Source organism: Macrotis lagotis, chromosome 8, assembly GCF_037893015.1.
Source record: "Macrotis lagotis isolate mMagLag1 chromosome 8, bilby.v1.9.chrom.fasta, whole genome shotgun sequence".
Taxonomy (NCBI): domain Eukaryota; kingdom Metazoa; phylum Chordata; class Mammalia; order Peramelemorphia; family Peramelidae; genus Macrotis; species Macrotis lagotis.
Genome location: NC_133665.1, coordinates 162,246,757 through 162,271,981, shown reverse-complemented (window position 1 = coordinate 162,271,981; position 25,225 = coordinate 162,246,757). Strand labels below are relative to the sequence as shown.

Here is a 25,225-nt window from a genome sequence, read left to right as displayed (position 1 = left end):
TTTTCTTTTCATAATTATCTTGATTTTCTGACACTACTCTTGTTTTTACCTTAATTTTCCTCAACTTCCTTATGTGATTTTAAATGTCCTTTTTAAAGCTCTTCCAAGAACTCATTTTGGGCCTGTGACCATTTTACATTTTTCATTGAAGCTTTACAAGTTACTGTTTTAACTTTTTGTTTTTCTTCTGAGTTTGAACCCTGATCTTCTCTATCTCCAGAGTATCACTGAATATTCCAGTTCTTTTTCTGTTTACTCATTTTAATGACATTTCTTTGGTGTTAACTTTATATTAGTATAGGAGATAATGCCTCAGCCTTCACATTTTTTGTGCTATTGTTTTCTGAGCTCTATCTTGGGGCCTTTGGTTCTTCCATGTAATCCCAGACCAGGTGTGGTTACTGATACTCCAGTTCAAGCCTTTTGTCTACAAGTACCCTCAGATACTTCTCTCTATCCCTCAACATTATTGCCATATTTAATGCTATTACTCTTCATAGTTTTTCCAGTGCCCATAAATGTGAACTGCATCACTCTACTCTGGAATCAAAACAAAGAACTTCATTTTCCTGCAAGACTCCATAAGCAACAGGGTCCCTACCCCTCTGCCATCACACTCACAGTGTCCACTTTTCCTTACCTGCAGATGCAACCTGGGACTACATCTGGTCAAGACATTTACACCCAACACCAGTTAAAGGGGTACCCCACTAAACAATCTTCTCTGGAGCAGCTTCCTGACCCCTAAACTATGGGGCAAAAGTTCCCAAAGTTAAGGCTGCCACAAGGGCTTGTTATATGTTGACTGAAAGATATCTGGCCTGACCAGACCGCCACCCTGGGAGGTCAGATGTTTCCTAACATCCTCTCAAGTTATCATAAAGGAGACAACTGCTTTACTCTGACTTTTTCAAATTTTCTGCCATTTTAAAATTCCTTTTGAGATATTAAGTTATGGGAGCAGGATTTGGGAGAACCATGTAATTTCTTACCTTATTTCATCATCTTCCCACAATTCCCTCAGGAACTCCTGAACTTTACTTTTTATTTTGATTTAACTGTTTTTGTTGGCTTATTAAATCATAATAAACATTTAAATTTCCTCAGATAAATAATAATGCAGTCCACCTTTGTCCTAAATTGTCTCAGAGAGTTTTCCTATCACTCACTATATTCCACTTTTAAAATTCTTTCTTTCTTTGTTGGCTCATTCTCCAATTCTCACTAAAAATTCAGGCTCTATGTTTATATAGAATTTCTTCCAGATCAGAATGTTGCTACTGGCACCTTTGAAATTTCAGTTCTTGTTCACATTGGAATAGATTTTCAGGTTTAAGCTTTGAAGAACAACAAAGTACATGTTTCATATTATGAGATATTTTAAATGTTACATTTTCTTCATTACATTTGAATTAGTACTTGTCATTTTAATTTTCCTTTTTTGTTGTTTTTATTTTAATTTTACTTTTTTAAATTTGATTTATTTAAGGCAATTGGATTAAGTGATTTGCCCAAGATCACACAGCTAAGGAACTCAGGTCCTCCTGACTCCAGGCCCTGTGCTTTATCCACTGCACCACCTAGTTTTTCCTAAGATTATTTTTTGTGAGGTAAATGCATTGGAAAAACAAAAGAAATGAACATCAAATATGGCACAATTAAATTCAGTTCAAATCAAGAAACATGTATTAAATAGCTAATGAGCAGAAAACACTATGGTTTGTAATCCATTGAGTTAGTTTATCAGTATATATATTTTTGCATAAGTGCTGCAGATAGACAATGAACTTGGCTTAGAAATGAGTAAGAGGATTTAAGGATGAAGCAAATTTAGAAAACTGTTTAGGACTTTCAGTGATCCCAAACTACTTGTTGCTGTAAAAAATCTATTATTTTAATACTAATTTTATTCCAGTGATTCTATGTCAACTTGAGTCATGGAATACTATATGTTAAGGAAACTAAATTGCAGTTGACCCAAAGGAAATGGGAAGATCCAGGACAGGGATTAAATATTGCTCTGGTTATAAATTGTGATAGTTTTCTAATAGAACCTCAATGGAGAGGTCATTAAGAGAAGACTGGGTCTTCCAGCCAAGCTGACAGAGAAATATCAGGCACTGTCCTAAGGTCTCCTGGCTTTCCCTCAGAACTAATATGAATCAAGCCTCTTAACAGAATTCAAATTCACAAAATCCAGATAGAGCAAAGGAGAACATCTACCAACAAGGTTTGTCTCAGGGGAATGTGGGTGAGCTGGGGGCAGAAAGCAAAGAGCCAATGGGGGCAGGGTGAGATCCAGGCCTAACCTCAGAGAATCCACAGAAGCTTTTGGCTTTGTAAGTGGGCAGGAGAACTTCAATGAGATTGGAGGGAGGGAGAGTTCCAGTTCAATGAGCAGGAGAGCTCCAGCACAGCTGCTAGACATCATTCCTGTCAGCTCCACTCTCCTTGAAGACAAGGACAGCATGGCCCATATTTTTGACAGAGTCCATGAATTGAGTCCCGCCCCCCCCACCATCCCTGTGAAAGAAAAGGACTCTTCCTAGAACAAACACAATAACAATCTTCCCTGCCCATTTCCCCCTCCAGGCTCAGGTGTGGACAGCAGATCACTCTCAGTACTGAATAAAGATTAACTTTATAGCCCAAAGGTCCAGCACTCATTGTTCAAGGCACATTTTAAGAAGATATAGTCTATTTCAACAGCTCCTTTTCTGAGATAAAGGTTACTCCCCAGAAGCAAAACAATATTCTGCTCCAACCTTTTACCTTTTACCTTTACACTCTCTGTGCTTCAAATGAGTTTCTTGTAAGCAGCATATTGTTCAGACCCTGCTGCTCTGCTCTCCATCCCCCCACCCCTAAGGCCTAGGGAGTGGGCCACAAATCAAATTCACAGAGAATCCAGAGAAAATCTGTAGCCCCCAGTACTGGCCAGTACACTTGGAGTTACTAAGCCCACTGAGCAAAGCCTCTAGGGTTTACAAAACCTAAGGTTGGTGAATGCCCCTCCCCCAACACAAGATCTTAGGAAAATGAAGAAAGGCTATTGAAAAAGGGGGTCCATTGAAAGCTTCCTTGAAGTTAACCCAAGCTTAACACAGAGATTGCTAGAATTTCTGAGGTGAATGTGAATTGGTCTCCAGCCCAGAAAGACTTCTTAGAAGAAATCAGGAAGGAGTTTAAAAATCAGTTGGAAAAATTGGGAAAAGAAACCCAAGAGAAAATTAACACATTGCAAGAGAAAATTAACACCTTGCAACAAGGAAAAAAAAACCCTTGGAAAATATAGTTGGAAAAGTGCAAAAAAGAAAATAATTCTCTAAAAATCACAATTGGGCAAATGGAAAACTCCTTCAAAAATAGAAATGACCAATTGGGAAAGGAGTTGCAAAAGATAAATGAAGAATATTCTTCTCTGAAAAAAATGGAATCCATAGAAACTAATGACTTCATGAGACAACAAGAATCTGTTAAACAAAACAAAAAAAATTGAAAAAAATAGAAGAAAACATAAAATGCCTCATCTGCAAAACTACTGACCAAGCGAATAGATCTGGAAGAGACAACTTAAGAATTATTGGGCTTCCTGAACACATTGAGGGGAACAAAAGCCTGGACTCTATATTTCAGGATCTTTTAAAGGAAAATTGCCCTGATATCATGGAACCAGAGGGCAAAATACTTGAAAGAATATATCAATCCCCTCCTGAAAGTGATCTCAAAATGAAAACATCAAGGAATATTATGGAAAAATTCCAGAACAATCAGATAAAAGAGAAAATTCTGCAAGCAGGAGAAAGAAATAATTTAGATACCGAGGAGCCACAATAAGGATTACATAGGACCTGGCTGAATCAACATTTAGGGATCAGAGGACCTGGAATATGATATTCAGAAGAGCAAGAGAACTTGGAATGCAGCCAAGAATTCATTATCCTGAAAATATGAGCCTTCTCTTCCAGGGGGAAAAAGATGGGCATTTAACAAAATAGGAGACTTCCAACTTTTCCTGATGAAAAGATCAGAGCTAAATAAAAAATTTGGATTTCAAGCAGGAGACTCAAGAGATACACAAAAAGATAAAAAAGGGAAAAGAAAAAATAAGTTATCCAATAACTATATTGGCTATATCCCAACCTGGGAGAAAGATTCTCATAACTCTTGAGAATCGTAACTCTATTAGCGCAAATATACTTAGAAAGAAGTAATGGACACTCATGATATCTCTGTGACTCAGATAGAATGATTTAAAAACATTTATCTCCTTAAAAGGGGGGGACAGTAAAGAGATAGGAGGATGGAGGACACTGAATGGAGTAAATCACATTACATGAAGAGGTCCAAAGGATCTATTGCAATAGAGGGGAAGAAGGGAGGACTTAAGAACCACCTATAGCTGCGTGGCCTTGGGCAAGCCACTTAAGGCCATCTGCCTAGCAAAAACCTAAAAAAAAAAAGAACCACCTGACTCTTACTCTTATCAGATTTGGCTCAAAGAAGGGTTAACATACACATTTAAATTAAGTTAAATTAAGAAACTTATCTTAAGGGGAGAATGGGGAAAAGTGAAAAAAGGGGGAAATACAAATGAAGATAGCATGGAGGGCAATAGTTAATAATTAAAACTTCTTATGTGAATGGGATGAACTCTCCCATAAAATGCAAGCGAATAGCAGAGTGGATTAAAGACTAGAATCCTACAATATGCTGCTTACGAAAAACTCATTTGAAGCACAGAGAGACTGAAGGTAAAAGGTTGGATCAGAATTATTTTGCTTCAGGGATAGTAATCTTTAACTCAGACAAAGCAGGTGCTAAAATAGATCTCATTAAAAGAGGATAAGGAAGGAAACTAAATCCTCTAAAAAGGTACCATAGACAATGAAGCAATTTCAATACTAAATATATATGCACTAAATGATCTAGCATCCAGATTCTTAGAGGAGAAGCTGAATGAGTTGCAGGAAGACACAAACCACAAACAGCAAAACTCTACTGGTGGGAATTCTCAACTCCCCTTTCTCAGATTTAAATAAATCTAACAATAAAATAAACAAGAAGGAATTTAAGGAGGTAAATAGAATGTTAGAAAACCAACCATGATAGACCTTTGGAGAAAATTGAGTGGGTCTAGAAAGGAATATACCTTTTTTCTGCAGGACATGGCATTTACACAAAAAATGTGTACTAGGACATAAAAACCTTTAAATCAAATGCAGAAAGGCATAACTAGTGAACACTTCTTCAGATTATAATGCAATAAAAATCACATGCAATAATGGGCCATAGAGAGATAGTCCTAAAACTATTAGAAACTAAATAACCTCATTTTAAAGAATGAATGGATCAAACAACAAATTATAGAGAAAATTAATGATTTTATCCTAGATAGTGACAATAACAAGATAACAAACCAAAATTTATGGGATGCATCCAAGGCAGTTATTAGGGGATATAGTATATCTTTAACTGCTTATATGAATGAAATAGAGAAAGAAGAAATCAACGAACTAAGCATGAAACTAAAAAAAATTAGAGAAAGAGCAAGTCAAAAACCTCCATTTAAATACCAAATTAAAAATTCTAAAAATTAAAGGAGAAATTAATAAAATCAAAAACAAGAAAAATATTGAACTAATTAAAACAAGAGTTGCTTTTATGAAAAAAATAAAATTGATAAACCTCTGATCAATTTGATGTAAAAAAAGAAAGAAGAAAGCCAAATTGCTAGTATCATTAATGAAAAAAGTGAACTCACCACCAATGAGGAGGAAATTAAAATAATAATTCAGAATTCTTTTGCTCAACTGTATGCCAATAAACTTGATAATCTAAGTGAAATGGTTGAATATTTATGAAAATATAAGTTTCCCAGGTTAAATGAGAAGGAAATTAAATACCTAAAGAAATTAAATACCTTAAGTACCCTATCTCAGAAAAGGAAATTCAACAAGCTCTCATGAAACTCCATAAGAAAATATTTCTAGGGCCAGATGGATTCACAAGTGAATCCTATCAAGCATTTAAGGAACAATTGGTTCCAATTCTATATAAACTCTTTGGAAAAATAGGTGATGATGGAACTCTGCCTAACTCCTTCTATGATACCATTATGGTGCAGATACCTAAACCAGGAAGAGTCAAAACAGAGAAAGTTATACACCAATTTCACTAATGAATATGGATGCAAAAAAATTAAATAATGTTTTAGCAAAGTGATTGCAACAAGTTATCACAAGGATAACACACTTTGACCAAGCAAGATTTATCCCAAGAATGCAAGGTTGGTTCAATATTAAGAAAACTGTTAGTATAATTGACTATATCAATAACAAAGCCAACAGAAACCATATGATTATCTCAATAGATGCTGAAAAAGCCTTTGAAAAAATATAGCACTCATTCCTACTAAAAATACCAGAGAGCATAGGATTCCTTAGAATGATAAGCAGTATCTATCTGAAACCATCAACATGCATTATATGCATGGAAATAAGATAGAAGCATTCCCAATAGGATAGGGGTGAAATAAGGATACCAGTTATCACCTCTACTATTCAGTATTATATTAGAAACATTAGTTTCAGCAATAAAAGAAGAAAAAGAAATTAAAGGAATTAGAATTGAGAAGAAACAAAACTCTCACTCTTTGCAGATGACATGATGGTATACCTAGAAAATCCTTAAAAATCATCTAAAAAACTACTAGGAAGAAATATCAACTTTGGTAAAGTCACAGGACATAAAATAAACCCACATAAATCTTCAGAATTTCTATATATTACTAGCAAGAAACAGCAACAAGACCTAGAAAGAGAAATTTCATTTAACGTAATTTCAGACAGTATAAAATACTTGGGAGTCTACTTGCCAAGGCAGACTCAGAAACACTATGAAAACAACTATAAAACACTTTTCACATAGATAAAATTAGATTTAAATAACTGGGGAAAATATCGACTACTCATGGAAAGACAGAGCTAATATAATAAAAAATGACAATTCTACCTAAATTAAACTATTTATTTAGGTCCTTACCAATCAAACTTCCAAAAAATTACTTTAATGAGCTAGAAAAAAATTGTAATTAAATCCAAATGGAGAAACAAAAAGTCAAGAATAACCAGGGAGTTAATGAAAAAAAGTGCAAAAGAAGCTGACTTAGCCTTATCAGATCTAAAATTATATTATAAAGCATCAGTCATCAAAACTGACTGGTAGTGGCTAAGAAATAGTGTGGTTCATCAGTGGAATGGATGAGCTGCAAAAGAGACAGCAGGAAATGATTATAGTAATCTGCTGTTTGATAAGCCCAAAGTGTTAATCTTCTAGGAAAATTGGAGGTTAGTATGGCAGAAACTTAGATTAGATGAACATCTCACACCCTATACCAAGATGAGATCAAAATAGGTACAGGATTTAGTCATAAAGGACAATATTATAAGCAAACTAGGAAATCAAGGAAGAGTTTATCTGTCAGATCTATGGAAAAGAAAGTGGTTTATAACCAAAGAAGAGATGGAAAACACCATTAAAAAATTAGATAATTTTGATTACATTAAATTAAAAAAAAACTTTTGCACAAACAAGACCACTGTAACCAAGATCAAAAGAAATGTAGTAAACTGTGAAACAATTTTTACAACTAGTATTTCTGACAAAAGGCTCATTTCTAAAATAATACAGCAAACTGAGTCAAATTTTAAAAAAAACAAAAACAAGCCATTGACAAATGGTCAAAAGAATATGCAAAGGCAATTTACAAAAGAAGAAATCAAAGTTATCCATAGTCATTTGAAAAATTGCTGTAAGTCATTATTGATTAGAGAAATGCAAATAAAAGTAGCTTTGAGGTACCATCTCACACATATTAGATTGGCCAATATGACCAGAAAGGACAATGTTCAGTGCTAGAAGGGATGTGGGAAATCTGGGACATTAATACATTGTTGGTGGAGCTGTGAACTCATCCAAACTTTCTGGAGAGCAATCTGGAATTACTCCCAAAAGGGCACTACCACTACTGGGTCTATACCCTGAAGGGTAAAAACAGCACTTGCACAAAAATATTTATAGCAGCCCCTGTTTGTGGTAGCAAAGAACTGGAAATCAAGTTAATGTCCATCAACTGGGGATGGGCTGAACAAACTGTGTTATATGCATGTTAGGGAACACTATTGTTCTATTAGAAACCAAGAGGGATGGGATTTCAGAGAAGCCTGGAAAGATTTGCATGAACTGATTTTGAGTGAGATCAGCAGAACCAGAAGAACATAGCTCACCCTAACAATAACATGGGGGTGAAGATCAACCTTAACGCACTTGCTCATTCCATCAATGCAATAATAAGGGACAATTTTAGAGTACCTGCAATGGAGAATACCACCTATATCCAGAGAGAGAACTGTGGAGTTTAAAGAAAGTCCAAAGTCTATTATATTTTTTTTAAAAAACTGTGTTCTGTACAACATAATTTTGCTACCTCTATTATTTTATTTTCTCCTCAAGAATAAGATTTCTCTCTCAACACATTTAATTTCGATCAATGTATAGCATGGAAACAATGTAAGGATTATCAGACTGCCTTCTGTGGGGGAATTGGGGGAGGGAAGGGAAGGGAGGGTGGGAGAAAAATTGTAAAATTGAAAACCTTACAAAAAATGATAGGTAGAAACTACTATTATATATAATTGGAAAACTAATAAAATATTTAAAGAATCAAAAAAAAGAGAAGATTGGTCATTTGTTAACAGGATTAATTTTTGATTATAGGAACCAGATAAAAAAAATTCTCCAAAACCCAGGCAGTCTTTTCCCTTTGTCTTTGTATGCATATGTTTGAATATAGTGACTGAAACATAGTAGGAGCTTTATAAATTCTTATTGTTTGACTGGTAGAGTTGCAGAAAGGGAGCAAAAGTTGCCAAGGATCATGCAGTGTTTCAACCTTCTATCAGCATTAATTTACCTGTTTGTACTCCAAATGTGAGATCTTTATTTGCCTGCTAATGTGTTGCTATGTTAAGAATGGAATTATATTGGTATTGGCATTCTTACTGTAAATTAAATCTGAAGGCACAGAGAAATAGATAGCTCACAGAGTCTTCTCAGAAGGAACCACCACAAAGATAATTGCATCTCACATGCGAGCATCTGCTGCTGAGGATGAAGAAATAGGGAAATTCTAAAAAAGAAATTGACAAGATTTTCCCAATTGACTGAACATACAACCTGATATTAGGTGATTTCCATGTGAAGGGAGACTTGAGGAATGATGGCAAAAAATGTGTTGGGAATTGTGGCTTACAATTAAGAGATGAAAAGGACAAAAAGCTGTATCTTGCTCAGAGCCCTCATGCATATTTATCATGAATTCTTTTCTCAAGAAGAAAGTTGAGAAGGTGCTAAACATTGTAAGGAGCAAGGAAAAGAATACTGAAAAAAAATTGACTATATCTTAATGACAGGAAAAGACTGGTTGCTGAAGTGGGAGTCAGTTCTAAATTAGATGTCTATGTGCATGCAAGCAGTCTATCAATTAGTTAGAACTAAAGTCAAATTTAATACTGGGCTAGATTATTTCAAATCTCAAGGAGCAGAGTCATAGCTTCAACCATGGATGCTACCCCCAGAAGCAAAGGGGATAGAGGCATATTAGAAGTGGTGACAATACAATCAGGTAGCATTATATTCCTTGCTTCTTATTTTCAATTCGTTGAGTTTTTTGTTAATAATCAAACTAATTTATTTGATCCCTTATAATAACTTCTAAATCAAGGATTATTAACATTTTTTATGCTATGGACCCTCTTGGAAATCTGGGGAAGCCTAGGATCTGTTCTCAGAATGACATGTTTTAATGAATAAAAATAAAATAGGCAGGATTAAAAGGAAACCAATTGTATTGACATAATGTTATTAAAAATACTTTAAAACCAAGTTAATGGACTCCAGGTTAAAAAACTCTCATCTACATCATAGTGATTATTTTTTTACTTCATTTTTTAGAATATGTAGATATGTCATATATTTTGCTTATATGTATACATATATACAAATATGTTTACATTTAGTTGTATCATTGATAATCTGTGACTTATTCACTTGAATAACATAAGATTTTTTGTCAGTTTTATGATTTTAAAACTAGATCTTATTGAATAACAAAATTAATAAATTCCTTCATCATTCTTTTTATCTTTACTTACATAACAATAGTTTTTAATTGATTCTTTATTAAAATAATGTACTTGGTTGTATGAGATATACTTTTTTTAATTAATTAAAGATTTAATTTATTTTGAGTTTTACAATTTTCCCCGAATCTTACTTCCCTCCCCCCCACCCCACCCCCACTGAAAGCAATCTGTCAGTCTTTACATTGTTTCCATGTTGTACATAGATCAAAATTGAGTGTGATGAGAGAGAAATCATATCCTTAAGGAAGAAACATAAAGTATTAGAGATAACAAGATCGGACAATAAGATATCAGGTTTTTTCCTAAATTAAAGGGAATAATCCTTGAACTTTGTTCAAACTCCATGGCTCTTTATCTGGATACAGATGGTATTCTTAATTGCAGAAAATTCTCCAAATTGTCCCCGATTGTTGCACTGATGGAATGAGCAAGTCCATCAAGGTTGATCATCACCCCATGTTGCTGTTAGGGTGTACCGTGCTTTTCTGGTTCTGCTCATCTCGCTCAGCATCAGTTCATGCAGAACCCTCTAGGCTTCCCTGAATTCCCATCCCTCCTAGTTTGTAATAGAACAATAGTGTTCCAAGACCATATCAGATACCTTTAATCAAGAATCAAAATTAAAAAATAAAACTTATGGGGTTTCTAGGTGGCACAGTGGATAGAGCACCAGCCCTGGAGTCCAGAGTACCTAAGTGCAAATCTGGTCTCAGACACTTAATAATTACTTAGTTGTGTGGCCTTGGGCAAGCCACTTAAACACATTGCCTTGCAAAAAAAAATAATTTAAAAAAATAAAACTTATGCTAGGTAAGCTTTGATATGCCCTAAACACTGAGAGTTCATATGAAGGGTTGATCTTGGGATCTGAATTAAAATGTGCTACATCTCACATAATCTGGAAAATAAACTTTGCCAAAAGTAGTTTAGTACTATCTAGAACAATTTACTCCCTCTCTGCTAAGTTATTTAGGAGGTGATGTGGAAGACCTAGAAACAATCTGTGGTTACTATGATTTAGGCTTTAGTGAATGGGTTCCTAATCTTTCCTTTTAAATGAACATCAGGCTAGTGAATCCTATGCACTCCTTCTCAGCATAATGTTTTTAAATGCATAAAATAAAAAGACATTATTACAAAAGCAATGGTTATTTAAATTTTTTTAAAAATTCCACAGACTAAGCTTATGAAGCCTTATTCTACTGAACCATTAGACTACTACCAAAGTCATTCTGATTTAATGCTTAATCAACCAATGAGAGGAAATAGTGTTTCTGTCTGTATTCATTGTGCTTCAGCATTCTTCATGGTCCCTCTGTCACTGACTTATCAAGCTGCCAATCAATATGAAGTCAGGTAATGATGGTTTAACAACCAGTAGCATTGATGGATAGAGGGAGAGGTTAACTGAGAAATTTAGACAAGTCACTTAACCTCTGTTTGCCTCATTTCTTTCAAAAGGAAAATGAAGATAGGAGCATCACCCACCTTGCAGGGTTGTTGATTGTATTAAACAACATTTGTAAAATGCTAAGTACAGTACTCATAGTAGTATTATACAAATACTCATTCCCTTCCCTCTATTCATATTAATGAACTCCTTTACCATCTTGGAGACACAGTTTTAAAAATGTACATAATCTTATTTTTGGTAGAAAACTAATTCTTGAATTGATTCTATGAAAATGAATTAATGCAAGAGATTATATTAAGGGAATTGCCAGATATAAATTGTAATAAGAATTGTCAGATCAGATATCAAAAAGATGTTTCACCAGAAAAGGAGATAAACCCTCATGTCTCAAAAGTAGGAAAGCTCACAATGTGCATGATCTTCACATAATGATATAAAACTTAGAAGAAAGGATAGAGGAATTCTAGACTCTCCATGGTAGATTTTTGAGAGGGCATGGATAAGAATTGCATTGAACCAGAAAGCATAGATAGATTATATTCTGCACCATTGAAAGGAGTACAAACATTGATGAAATTCCATATTTATTGACTAATTGAAAAAATATTGAAAGGGGTATGTGGTATGAACATAAATTAAATGTTTGAAGTAATCTAAGCTTCTCATATATTTCAATGAAATGCTTATCTTAGGAAATAGGTGACCCATAATTTGAATGTAGACATTGTTTTGACCACAACAGTATACCCACACTATACCCACAGAGTGCCAAAGATATAAGTCAATAGGAATTTAAGTGTCCCTAAGCTTGGAGTTGAATGGAAACCATGAGAAAGCAGAAGTTTCAGAGATTCTATACTAGATATGTCTCACATGAGAGAAAGGTGGGCACTATTTACTGAGATCACAGGGACTTGCAATTCTCTAGCTAAGTCTGCTTTGAGTTCATAGCTTTGTTGATTTTCCAAGGGAATGATATGAGGAACCTATTATATATGGAAGACTTTCATAACATCTAGAACCATGCCAAATTTAAATTTACTGCCTCAGGAGCTAATGGGTTTCCTATTGATAGAGGTCTAAAGAAAAATTTTGAAACACCATTTGTCATATTTTTTTTCCCTCAGGATGTTGCTCTCATAATATTCTAACCTTTCACCAATTCCCAAAGTCTCTTCAACCCCACTCTACCTTTCTAGCATGTCATTAGTATTGTCTGGAAATACAAGCCCAACTTAAATGAATCTTTATCCCAGAAACTCTTCCATATTAAACTATCTCTGATACCAAAGTGGGATTTTGTTGGTTACTTCCCCACACCTTTTTTTAGAAAGATTTTCTAGGGACATAGTTGAAATAAATGGGAGAAATGAAATTTTCAAATTGAGCTCTCTTTCATTTTTCTGAAAATTGTCTGTTATTCATGAATGAATGTAATATCATTTTTATGAGAGTCTACTTTGGGAAGAAAAATAATGAATGACTAAAGAATTCCTGGGGCAGTTTGGGAGAATAAGAATCTTATCTTCCCCTCAAGTAGAGTCCAGAAATTAATTCTGGATCCTTCTAGTGTGCATTTTATATTGAAAGTTCCTACAAAGGTTCTTGTCACTACAGACATTGCTTCACACAGTTGCTATGCTTGGGTCATGGTCACTATATGCTCTTGATTTTTTGTGAAGCACAGTGAAAATATCTTATGAAGGAAATCCAGAGAAAAGAAACTGGGATGATGCAAAAAGCCTTGGAATCATGTCACAGGAGTATTACTGAAATAAACTTTGGGTATGGAGTCTGGAGGAGAGCAGACCTTGACTATACATTATTATATTCATGTAATTGAAGGACTGTCATGTGAAAGAAGAATTGAACTTGTGTTGATTCCCAAATGTCAGAAGAAGTAGCAAAAAGACAAATTTAGGTTCAATATTAACAAAAAGAAAATATTCCTAAAAATTCAAACTCTTTGAAAGCATGTGAGGCTCCCCAGGGAAACTTTGGATTTCTCCTCATTGGAGGCTTTCGAGCAAAAGTTGACTGGACAATCACTCATTGAATATATTCTAGTAGGGATTCCTATCTCATAGGGAGCTTATTTTGCTATAATCCTTTGTCATATAATGAAATCTGAATTTGGAATGAAAAAATTAATGATAGAATTCTGACTCAGATATATACAACCTATGGGTCCTTTTACAAGTTAATCCCCTCCTCTAAGTCTCAGTTTTCACATCTGTAAAATGATTCATTTTTGCCCTAGCTGATATCTAGGAACACTTAAAACAGGACTATTGGATTATTGCTTTAAATTATGGAAGGTTCACTTGAAATTACATAGATTTTTCTTTAAGTTTAGACTCAATTTGGTGGGATCCAATTTCCACTTAAGGTCAATTCTATGAGATTTGGGACTTGGTCTTATATTCCTTCATTCACCAATGTATTTAATTAAGCACAGTCATTCCAACATAGAAGGTATAAAAATATTGATCTAGTTTTCTATAAATTTATTTTCTATCCAAATCCTGTGAGCCATTCATGATATCAGAAACAATGTGCTCGAGAAGTCTTCTTCATTTCTATTTCATAGTAAGAATCTGTCCACATTTAGAAGACTGACAGAACAAAATAACAATGCTCATTCTATATAGAGATTTATGATCTGCAAATCAGTTTGTTTCATATTAGCCCCAAGCTGATAAGAAAAGTATTATGATCCATAATTAGAGAGAGGAAAACTAAGGCATACCTAGAACAGAAAGCCCAAATGTGTCATTGCTGTAGAGTATATTAGTGTCAAAGCTGTAACTGAAACCTGATTCAGTCTACAATGGTTTTTCTCTTTCCACTGAATCATGCTACCTCTTTGTTTGATTTGAAAACTTGGGTAAGTTTTACTCTAAGATGATTTATTAGCCTATGGAATCATAAATTCAGAAGTAGGAGGGACCTAAAATATTTCTAAGCCTAATACTCTGATTTCAGAGATGAGAAGACACATGTAGAAAAGTTTCATGTCTTGTCAATTGTCACAGAGGCATTAGGTACAACTGAAATCTGAACTCACGTCTTCTGGTTCGATATCCAATGTTTTTCCTACCCTCAATCCCTCCAAAAATTTTTGACCTATATGATCATGCAGGAGAATTGTTTCTTGTTAGTTTTCTGTAATACTTTTTTGAGGTGGGCCGAAAAGGTGAGATTGTGGGTAGGATGAGCAGTCTATCACCCCCTTTAAGTCAACTGTAGGTCCCGGGTAGACTGGACAAGTGAACAAGGTCTCTTTATTCAGGGACAAACTTGTGTTTTCTAGTTCTCATAGAAAGAGCAATGTAACTAAGTAGTTATTTGTCTGGATCCCTACAGAAGAACAATGAAAATGAGAGAGTGTATCATAGAGGTTTTTACTAAGTGAGTGATGTACCTGAAGTTCAAAAAGCCTGGAATCTGACTTGCCTCTGAAACCAACTCGTCATGGGATCATGTTGCTTCTCTGGATCTCAGTTTCCTCAAGTGGAAAACGAGAGTTAATACAACCTAGACAACCTATCTTTCAGGGCTTTCCTGGGACCCAGATGAGACCATAGTGCTAGTAAAGTCCTAAAAAAAAATTAGCTCTTATGAAATTTGCCAAATCATCTAGGAGATGGGTAATTCTAGGAGAAAAATTCTGGTAAGAGACTTCACCTCTGAACCCATATATATATATATATATATATATATATATATATATATATACATATATATGTGTATATATATATATATACATATATATATGCATATATATACATATATGTGTGTGTGTATCTGTTGGGGTTTCACCTCTTTAGTTCTGTTGCTCTGTCTAGATAAAGCACATTAACCTGTATTCTTCATATTTCTTATATTTTACTCATGATAGAATCCACAAGGGTGAAATATGTAACTGAAAGTGCTTAGAGGTTTGGAAAAGTGAAAGATTGTTCTTCCTGGTTTTGAATAATTTTTAATGATATCCCGGCCCATTTTGTTCATTTTGGCTTTCAATTTCCTTTCTCTTTAATGAAGGAAAGCTTTTAAAGGACTAATTCAACTCTGATGAAATTAAGAGAAGCTGTTAAATTTCATATATTGAATATGTAAAAATCATATTAATGAAAAGAGTGATATGAACTTGTCTTAAACAAAATAGCAATATGGACTTGTCTATGTGTGATGAACTAGCTCAGCTCAATTTAAGGAATGATGTTGCTCATAGTTCATATAGATCAATGTTACATCCTAATAAAATAGAATCATCATTTCTATTTGCAGATGATTCCACAGTTTACAAAGGACTCTGGCATACATTTTCTTATTTGGCCTTCATAACCATACCCATCAGCAGCAATTATGGCACTCAGGATAAGTAGCAGCAAAGATATATCCCACTTTGAATCATTTTTCTGCTATTCATGATGTGGAAATAATGTAAAAAAAATAGCTAAGACAAATTCAGAGAACCAGGGCAATACTTCATTAATGGAGGGACTCACCAATAAGTGTGACTTAAAAATGATCTGGGTGTTTTCCATTTTAATGAGTTATTCTCCCTAAGTAGGTGCTAAGCTCCGGAGGGTCTCCCTGCTGCTAAATGAGCATATCTATTAAGTTTTGTGTCCTCTGATCTCCAGTCATCCTGATCCGTATCTTGTCACTGGACCTAGATGGCTCTGGGGGATACAATGAGGCCCATGACTGCACAGGTCCACTCTATCTCTCACTTGTATATTCATGGCATCATCGCCTCCCTGCTGCCATGGTCTTCTTCAAGAAGGAAGGGCAAACAACAACAAAAACAGCAACCATTTTTCTGGAGGAAAAACCCCAGGCTCTGCCTTCTGATTATAGACTTGAACCCAGGTCTTTCTGACTGCAAGGATGGTCCTCTTTTCACTATGCCTTGATAATTCTTATTCTAAGCACTGTCCTTTCTTCTTTTTTCTTTCCTCCAAACTCAGTTGTGGTGATATAGATATAGAAACTCTTGGATATAACATTGCAGATTCTTGGATATAGCATTGCACATTCACACCTGCTCTTGTCAAAGTTGTTCCTAGGCAAAGTTTCTGAACCTGAATATGGAAATTTTTAATGAAAATATTTTAATGAATTTCAATATAATCACTTTCCTTTGTATTACAAAGCAGTATTACTGCTATATTTTGTTCACTTAACCCAATTCTAAGAAGAGATCAAGGGGTTTGACTAGACTGCCAAAGGACTCCATAACACATCAAAAGGTTTAGAATCTGTTACAGCATTGCCTAAGTCATTTGAGAGGGAAGAAAAGAAGGGAAAGCCACAAATGTTTATAGAATGCCTACTATGTGTTTTACAAATTTTTAATTGGATCCTCACAATAACCCAGTGAGTTAAATGCTATGATTATCTCCATTTTACAGTTGAAACTAAGACAAACACATTAATTGATTTGCCTGAGATCACCCAGCTAGAAGCAACTGAGGCCTCATTTGAAATCAAGTGTTCTTGACTTGACCAAGTCCAGTGCTCTCTAACCATTATGCCAACCATCTAGAAGAGATAATACGTAATATATTATACATTTGTATTATATATATCAGAAACAGAATTTGAACTAAATCTTCTGAGGCTATCTCTTTACCCACCGTGCCACATCAAGTTTTTAATATACTCTTTATTCACAATGACTTGTTTCTCATGCCATTCTTTTTCAAGAATAATTGTACAGGAGGTCTAAGCCCTCAGCACACATTATGCTTCAAATAAATTCTTATTTGCTCTCTCCCTCCTTTCCATTTTACTTACTAGTCATCCTCTCTATTGTAAGAAGTGGAGATCTAACAGCTTCCATTAAGATTCTTCTTGAAATGGTGTCTTTATATAATAATAAGCAAGTCTCATAGAAAAGATATTAATCATGACTACACTAATCGAGGTAGTATCATCAAGATGCTGGAGCAAATATATTTAAATTACATCAAAAGAATCTGGAAGCTGGAACTCCCAGAGAGAGAGAGTACAATTAGAATTTTCCTTAAGACATCCTTAAGACAAAAGAGGCACAAAGATGCCTTACAAAACATTTTGTATACATTTTGCTTATGCTGCATATTTGGTCTGTTTGCTGAGCATAAATAGCAACTCAAAAAAGGCAGCTATTTAGGGAAAATAATAGGCATTAATTAAAATAGGCACAATGGGAAATGAAAGAACTCAGGTTTCTAAAAGTAGAGGATGGTGATTCAGTAAGAAATCACTCAGCCATTTTTAGTTTGCTTTCCTTCCCTTTTAATTGGTTGACACCATTGTCCTGACTGTTACCTATTCAGTCTGTCTAAACATGGCTTGGCTTCCAAGTCCTCTTGCACTTTGGATGGCTATTGAGCCTATTAGAAAAGTCCAGCTATTCTAGTGTATTATAGGCCAAAAGGAAATAAGGATGAACTGTTCTTACTATTGAAAAAGATAGAGGAACTACCAAAATTGCAAAATTGTAGAGCCCTTGAGCTCAAATTTGAGTAAACCGGCAATCATTACTTCTGCCCAGTTCTACTCTTCTCAAAGTTTGATGAAATACAACTGCTATTGGTAAGAAAGCTCTATCTATTGGCGGCTAGGTGGCGCAGTGGATAGAGCACTGGCCCTGGAGTCAGGAGTACCTGAGTTAAAATCTCCTCAGACACTTAATAATTCCCTAGCTGTGTGGCCTTGGGCAAGCCACTTAACCCCACTGGCTTGCAAAAACTAAAAAAGATAAAAAAGCTCTATCTTCACTATAACTTAATACAAGATACAAATGCTTATAAATAGGTCATTCCTGTGGAAAATAAGCAGGTTATAATTGTCATTAATTATATCTACATGGAATATAATTTTTATGCCATCTCAATACATCTTCTAAAACCTAGACTAAGGGTTAACATTGATTATCCTTCCTCCTAGTCTCTTTTATAAATGTCTCACATATTATACACAAAAGATCTATTGAAATTTTTTCATTAATAACAATAATACCAATGCTAATAATAATGTCTGCTGAACATTAAATATACAAGAATAAAAGCAGAAATGTGTCTTGTCTACTTCTAACTGAATTAATCTAGAAAGAGAAGATAATAGTAATGAAAACATATTTATATGATACTTTATGATGTACATGTCACTTTCTGTATGACAACTGTGAGAAGTGGCTCTTGCAAGAATCATTATCCCTATTTTATAGTTGAAAAGATTAATATTTTAAAAAAGTATTACAGGTCATCAAACTGAAATAGTAAACAAACCTTACATTGATTTAGAAAACCACAAATTAACATTATCTATTTTCTTTTATATTTTTATTAATTTTATTATACATTTCCCAGTTTTGCAAGGTCACAAAGCTATGTAATTATTAAGTGTCTGAGACTGGATTTAAATTCTGGTCCTCTTGACTCCAGGGCCAGTGCTCTATTCACTGTACCACCCAGCTGACCTATCCCTATTATGTTTTTTTTTTTAGGTTTTTGCTAGGCAGTGGGGTTAAGTGGCTTGCCCAAGGCCACACAGCTAGGTAATTATTAAGTGTCTGAGACCGGATTTAAACCCAGGTACTCCTGACTCCAAGGCCGGTGCTCTATCCACTACACCACCTAGCTGCCCCCCTATTATGTTTTAATCTGGATAGGCAACACTTGGGAGTTTTGTGAGGCAAGTTTGTCTTTCCTCTAACCCCTTCTTAAATTTGACACTTCTGACTGAGTCCAATGAACCCATTTTACAAATCAGAAAATAAGGTTGCACAGTGGGTAGAACAATGTTCCTGAATTCAAGAAAACATGAATTCAAATCTGATCTCAGACACTTCACTTTTGTGTGATCCTGGGCAAATCATTTAACCGATGCCTGCCTCAGTTTCCTCAACTGTTAAATTGGGATAATATCACCTATTTCCCAGGGTGGTTATAACCATATGAGATATTTGTAAGGGACTTAGCACAGTACACAGAATATAGTAGATGCAAAATAAATGCTTATTCCCTTCCCCCTTCCCAAGATCACACAGGCAATCTTCAAAAACAAGTTACCACATTTAATTTCACAATAGGCAGAATGCCTTCTTAACCTTTTGTGAATAAATACTAATTGAATATTTTTTGGGGGGGCAGGGGGAAGCAGTTTGCATCTATCATTGAAGAAAACTCCCTCCATGAATGTAGACACTCCTATGTAGTAGATAGAGAGCTGTCATCATAATCAGGAAATCCTGTGTTACCTCTGACATTCAATGAATGTATGACCCTGAGCAAATTGTTCAATCTCAAAGTCCCATGCCTATGTACATATGCACATATATATTTATTATTTATATAATATATATAATATGTGTGTGTTTATGTCTATAATGTATGACTATCTATAGGCTCATATAATAGAGATGTCCCCAGTGTTAGTAAGACCTGGGTTCAATTTTTGATTCTAACATAAACTGCCTTGTGACAGTGGATAAATAGGTTAACTTTTAAATATCCCAAGCAACTCTCTTAGAAGTTAGATTGTAAAGCTAGTGCAAGTTTAGACAATTTAAACTTCTCCACAAAATGAATGTTCCAAGAAGAATTCATCTACAGATCTTGGAAGGGACAATCCAGGGTGAAAAGACTACAGGGGTAGTTGAATGTTCCAGATTGAGGAAGCTTAAATGGGTGCTGAGGAAAGTATCAGAATGAGACAGAAGCAGAGGCATGGTGGTTCTTAACTAGGAGGCCAAAAAATTCACTGGAGTAAAGAAAAAACTGTCAGCTACTCTCTATAGTATTTATTTTGCCTCCACTGATGTGATTTCTATCTAAATAAATTATCCAAGATAACAACATTAACTTATTATTTAGAACCATTTACTAAGAGAAGAAAATATAACAATCGTAACAGTCCAGCCATAAACCCATTTCTTCATTTTCCCCCAATGCATATGATTTAATGGGGAATATTAGACATAAACTTACAGAAACAGAGCAGTGAATCATATGTGCCCAAATCAATTTACAACACTCAGTTATAGGTCTTACTCTTTTTCAGGAATGTAATATATCATCTGCTGGGTGGGGTTGTTCCTCTTCTGGATCTCTATTTGCAGCCTGACTGAAGCTTCTCAAATAGCTGACATAGTATTAATCTATTTTAGTGAACATCATCATCAACTGTAAGCCTGAGATCTGTAGAGTCTTTTCCCCAAATCTGGGCAAGGAGGCAGTTTAAACCTAGGATCTATAAAATTACTAAGGTCTATGCTTCACCTTTGAAGAATTTCCCCTTAGGCCACAGAGACCAGTAAAGAACAATGAAGAGAAGCCATAGATTAAGATAGTGTTAAAGAGCAGGGCAACCTCTCACCAATCTGATCAAAAAAGCAAAGAATTTTTTCTTCCCTCAGCTCCCAGCCTTTAAACCTTCCTCCAATCAGATCAGCTCCTCATAGGAACTATACATAGTCTTAAATGGGATCACAGCAAAGAATGTGCTAATCTCCATTCAAATTCCCTGCTTCTTTTGACTTCTCATTTCTGTTGTTTTTCTCTCCTCTATGTGTAATTTTTAATTAAAATTTCTACTTACTAATTTACTGACTTCCCTGTGCCCCAAATCAAATCTCCTAGTATGTTGGGACCCATTTATATCCTTGCCTGAAAAAATCTGAAATTCATATTTCTGTCCAATGTGACACAAATAATGATGCTATGATATGCTTTAAAAAAAATTTTAGGGGTAGCTAGATGGTACAATGGATAGAGAATCTGCCCTGGAGTCAGGAGGACCTGAGTGCAAATTGCCCCCATTGCCTTGCAAAAAACAAAAAAAATATATATTTAAGACAATGAGCTTAAGAGTGACTTGCCAAAGTCACACAGCTAGGCAACTATTAAGTGTCTGAGGCCATTTGTGAACTCAGGTCTTCCTGACTCCAGGGCAGGTGCTCTATCTACTGTGCCACCTAGCTGCCCCTATACTATTCTCATAGTTCATGGTCATTTAATGCATAGTGTTCCACGCTGTTTGCTAGGACCAAAATTAGTTATTGAAATTAATGTCTGGCCCCCCTCCTTTTGTTCTTACTTTCATATAGATAGATAGATAGATAGATAGATAGATAGATCTCTCTCTCTCACTCTCTCTCTATATATATGTATATATGTATATATGCATATATATATATATATATATATATATATATATATATATAAAACTAATTGTGGGTTATAAAGCTCTCCTTTTTCTGTTTTCTTTACTCTGTATCAACCCATAAAGTCTTCCACCTTTGCAGATTACAGATTCTCTATGACTTAATATCTTAATTCTAGGAAGTAACTTGAGACACTAAGAGGTTATGTGATTTTCCCCAAATCACACAGCTAGTAATTGTTAGAAGATTTGAACCCAGGTCTTCCTAACTCCAAACTCAGTCTTTTAACTACCATTATGTATTACCATTGTTGAAGATATTGTTATCATTGAATCAGTTGCAACTCTTTCTGACCTTGTGGGGATTTTCTTGGTGAAGATATTGGAATAGTTTGCCATTTCCTCCTGTAGATTAAGGCAGGTATAGTTTAAACAACTTGTCCAGAGTTATATAAATAGTAAGACCTGAGGTCAGATTTGAATTCAGCTCTTCCTGATGACAGACCTAGTGTTCTATCCACTAAATCCTTGCTGCCTCTTTTGGAAATCTTTTGGAGACCTATTTTAAGTGATTTATGTTAGATGGAGAATGTAAGCTTCTTGTCTTTCGGCTTATGCTTGCATTCTCAGCACTTAGCACAAAGCCTGGGACACGGTGAAATGCTTTAAAAAAATACTTATTGATTGCTGAAAAAAAATGCATCAGCAAACAGGTTAGCCTGGCATAGAGTAGCGAGAGACTCAGGAGAGCTTGTGAGTCACCTCTAATGAAATAACTATCAAGTGTCCAACACGGGCCTGGAGCCAAACTCTTCTAAGATTTCTACTTTCATACCTTTAGGACTAAAAGGGGTCCCAGGGGTCAAAGCACTCTAAATTTAAAGATGGAAAGGATAGCAGAAGTGGCTTAGTTGAATCTACTTACTTTATAGGTGAAGAAAATGAGGCAAGAAATTTTAAGTGACTGGACTTAGGTCACACAGGTAGCAAGTCAAAGTTCAAATCTCAGTCCTTCTTTTTCCACTGCTCCTGTGGTTTCTTCCTTCCCTATACTATAGAGGAATATAAATGAAACTATGGTAAATGGAAAATGTGAAGAGACCTGGATTAAACTAGAGTGAAAGTCAGAATAATGAGATTCTAGGTCTCACTTTGCCACTCTTAATGACTATATAATCTTGGATAAGTCACTTCAAACTGCTGGGTCTCAATTTGCTCATCTGTGATGAATTGGGTGGAAGGGAAATGATCCTTAAAAGCATCTTCCAAATCTATAAAATATATAAATATGTATGATTCTAGGTGTATGAAGATTATTATGAATTATTATTATTATTAATATTTTCATGAGAAAAAATTGAAAAAAGAAAAATAAATGAGTGATTTGACTTAGACTATCTATCTCAAGTCATTTCATAGGCTATCGCCTGTCTATTCTGTTTGTGGTCATGGTAAGAGATAGAGAAACTATGGAGGATCTTAGTGAAAGGAGAAAAAAAGAAAAAGATAAAGTCTTATGAGATTAAGGGAAAAAAGTCTAGGGGGGGAGGACGAGGAAGAAAAACAACAAAATTTGCTGTCAGCAGTGAGATGGGGGGGGCGGATGGAGGGGGCAAGAAAAAATTACAGAAAATTGTACCTCTGTTCCCTTCTGCTGACAAAGCCCCCCGCAGCTGCCATGGAAGGAAGGTGAATGAAGTGTGGTTGATAATATTTAAGACATTATGAATTCATTTTATAGACAGAATTTAGACTGGGAACGAGTGCTCATCTGTCATCATCCCGTCTTCTGTCAAATGTATGTTGCCCTTGGCAATGGGTATGCTGTTACTAATTTGGTTTTCTGTTGTTTGGAAGCTTGGTTTTCTTCCTTGGTTCTCTGGGTTGTGGGGATTTTTTTTAGTGGATCACAAAATAAAAAGAGGCTTTGATTGATTTCTGATGGTGGCTCTTCCTCCATTGTACTTGATGTCAGGTGCCAACCTGATTACTTGATGTTTATTACATGGGTGAGTGGGAGGATCTCAGCTCTCGGCTTCTATTATTGTTCCAACAGTCGGCCCCGGTTTGACTGAACTCGGTGGAAAATCACAGCAAGCTGCCTTTGCCAGGAGGAAAGACTGGGTTTTTGTTTTCTACTGCATTTCATTGCCCCCCACTCCTACACAGTCAGCAGCCAGGACAGACCCTCTTCATCACCCCTTCTTTGGGTCATTTTAATCATTTCTGAATTTTTGTCTCAGTCCCCAGCCACACCATAGTTCTAATTCGTCTTCCGTATCATTACCAAACTCTTCTTCCTTAAGCTCAGGTCTGGCCAGGTCACTACCTTGCTCAAGAAATTTCAGTGGCTCCCGATTGCCTGAAAACAAAGCCTTGCTTTGGCTTTAGATCCTTTCACAATCCAAACTGGTTCCAGTTGAACTTTCTAGACGTAATTTCAACATTTCATCTTCTCACATACTACCATTCTATTTAAACCAAATTACTTGCTCTTCCTTGTATGTGACAACTTCATTCCAATTACCATTCCTTTTCCCAGGCTGTCTCTAGTACCTGGAATGTTTTCCTTCTCACCTATGTCTCTTGAACCTACTAGCTATCTTCAAGTAGCTCCTTCTCCTAAAAGCATTTCCTAATTTCCTCTGTCATTATTCCTCTCCCCCTTCCCAAATCATTTTGTATTTATTACGAATTATTTTTTGTGAATGTTTAATAAAAATAAATTAATGAATTCAATAGAATAAAATTAATTTATACTATTTATTCATATCTATTTTATCTTTACTTAATATAGAATAGATTTTTTTCCATAGTAGAATACAAATTTCATAAGAACCAGGATTGTCTTTATATCAATGGTCTATTATGTGGGGCATGATACATAATAGCTATTTTATAAACACATTTTAAATGAAATTAAATAACATTTTTCTAACTATGTTAGGAGAGTACAGTGTTCTAATCGGAACAATCTCTGATTGCATTCCTTTTGAAGTAAACATTTTATAAATAGATATAGGTAGACTTATAACCCTTTAGGGTGAGCCTACAGTACCCATAATCCTTAAAAGAGAATTTGTACTGTGCTTCTAGTCATCTACAGGGAGAGTCAGACAGCCTAAATCCCAAACATTAAGCTGCCCCTTTAACTGTGTCATTTATGAAAGTGGCTTTTTGAATAGTTCTACTATATAAATGCTCCCATTTCTTAAAAAAAAGAAAAAAGAAAGATTTGAGTTTGGACTCTGTGTACAGAAAATGTCTATCGCACTCTTCTATCTATCACTATGTTCCTATAAAGACAGGGGAAGGTCTATTTTAAATTATTCATAAGCTTTAGATAGAAAGCCAAGCAAATTAAAATGTAGGCCAATATAGAGTAAAATGATAATGGGCCTATAAGTATTTGTAGCTACTATAGCTTCCACTGGGACAATCATAA

The 25,225-nt window shown here is 35.1% G+C and overlaps 1 protein-coding gene across 6 annotated transcripts in view; it reads right to left on the bottom strand.

The window, feature by feature from the left end:
* MDFIC2 (MyoD family inhibitor domain containing 2) overlaps positions 1-25,225 on the bottom strand; it is a 332,530-nt gene that overhangs the window by 242,211 nt on the left and 65,094 nt on the right. Inside the window, exon 3 of one of the 6 annotated variants that reach the window (XR_012471002.1) lies at positions 21,840-22,832. The exons of the other annotated variants lie outside the window; for them this stretch is intronic. The gene's annotated coding sequence lies outside the window, so the exon portion shown is untranslated. Of the gene's footprint in view, positions 1-21,839; positions 22,833-25,225 lie in introns of those variants that run through there. 6 annotated transcript variants of the gene reach the window in all.